This window comes from Mobula hypostoma, chromosome 5 (assembly GCF_963921235.1).
Source record: "Mobula hypostoma chromosome 5, sMobHyp1.1, whole genome shotgun sequence".
Classification (NCBI taxonomy): Eukaryota; Metazoa; Chordata; class Chondrichthyes; order Myliobatiformes; family Myliobatidae; genus Mobula; species Mobula hypostoma.
Genome location: NC_086101.1, coordinates 170,742,992 through 170,744,959, shown reverse-complemented (window position 1 = coordinate 170,744,959; position 1,968 = coordinate 170,742,992).

Genomic DNA, 1,968 nt, shown 5'->3' with positions numbered 1-1,968 from the left:
TTGCAGACTCTGGTACATTTCCAAAACAAAGACAATTCCTTTATCCATCACCACCCATCCCCCCGCCCCCCCCCGCCACAACACACAAATGCTGCTCAACTCTTTGAATTTGTTCTCCTCTCTAATGCTATTACATCCTTCCTGTGATGAGGTGACCTCAACTCTATACAATACTCTAGCCATAGCCTGAGAGATGTTTTATACAGCGTAACCGCCCTCTTCACATAGTCTGAGCTTTGTTATAAAAGGAAGAAAATAACTTATGTGAATTCATTTGGTGACCTGATTAGGAAAGATCTATTGTAAATCAGGTGGAATTGTATGAAAGAATGGTACGAGAAAAAGGGTGGTACAGTGCCTGGGGTGGGCACGGCAGTGTAGCAGTTAGCATAACACTGTCCCAGTGCCAGTGACCCCAGCTCAATTCTGCCTCAGTTGGTGCATTCTCCCTGTGACCACAAGGGTTTCCTCCCAGTTCTCCGGTTCCCTCACACAGTCCAAAGTACAGCTGAGTAGATTAACTAGTCACATGGGTATAACTGGGTGTCGCGGACTCAAAGGGCCGGATTGGCCTGTCACTGTGCTAAATAAATACAATACAAAGCCATTTAAATCACAGCCCTCGTTTCTGTGTCAACCGGAAAGGTGAGTGCCGGAATTCAGCAAGGTTAACCAAAGGCCATCAGAGAGATGAGTGAAGCAAACAACGCTTGTGTTTGTCTTTCTGCTTCTAAGTGGGGTTGGTTTCTCAGGATTACCAGAATGAATGGCAAACTGCCTAAGCAGGGAGTGTTTACGAAAAGTGAGCTGAATGATTCACTGTCACAATATTTAAGACTGGAGAAGGAAAGGGTTAGCCTTTCATGAGCTGGCTGCCGGGTATGCTGTTGACTATTTAAAACATGCTAAAAAGCTCCAAGATCCATAACCACACAAGATTCTGCATGCTGGAAACCCAGAGTAACACATACAAGCACGCACACAAAGTGCTGGAGGAACTCGATAGGTCAGGCAGCATCTATGGAGGGGATTAAACAGTCAATATTTCAGGCTGAGGCTCTTCATCAGGACTGGAAAAGAAGTGGGAAGAGGCCAAAATTAGAAGGTGGGGGAGAGGAAGGTGTATAATCTGGCAGGTAATAGGTAAGGCCAGGTGAGGGGGAAGGTGGATGGGTAGGGAAGGGTGGCAAAGGGAGCAACTAAGAGGTGATGGGTGGAAAGAGTAAAGGACAGAAGAGGGAATCTGATAGGAGAGGAGAGTAGACCATGGGAGAAAGTGAAGGAGGAGGGGCACCAGAGGGAGATGATAGGGTGTGAGGAGAAGGAAAGGAGTAAGAGGGGAGCCAGGATGTGGAATGGACACAAACTTCTTCCCCATTCCTTTCCCATCTTGATGAAGGGCTTTGACCAAAAACATCGACTGTTTAATCCACTACATAGATGCTGCCTGACCTACTGATTTCCTCCAGCATCTTGTGAGTATTTACCGAATCCCTGTGGTTGAAAATGTGTAACATCCCTGATTCATGTGACAACTAATTTAATGAAACAAAATATGTATAAGATGCATCTGCCTCTGGGATCCGGAATTCCATATGGAATATTCCTGCCTTTGATAGTATGTCAGCAGAAAACAGCTACAGATCAAAACGAAACGGCTTAAGCATCTGAAAGTAACTGTTTCCATCATTTCCCTTCAAGTTTCACCAGTTTCCCGGTGGAAATACATTAATAAAGCCACAGGCACTCTGGAAAAATCAATAACTAACTCACAGAAAAGATTGCCTTTGGCATTCAAATCAAGGTACAAGTGTGTAGCAACTCTTGTGTGTAAAATTCAAAGGTTTAAAAAGTTAAAAATCAAGGATCATCTGTGAAATGAGAAACAGAGTTAACATTTAGGGTTGATTCCAGTCCTGATGAAGGGCCTTTGACCTTTACCACAATGTCTCTATCCACAGTTATTTC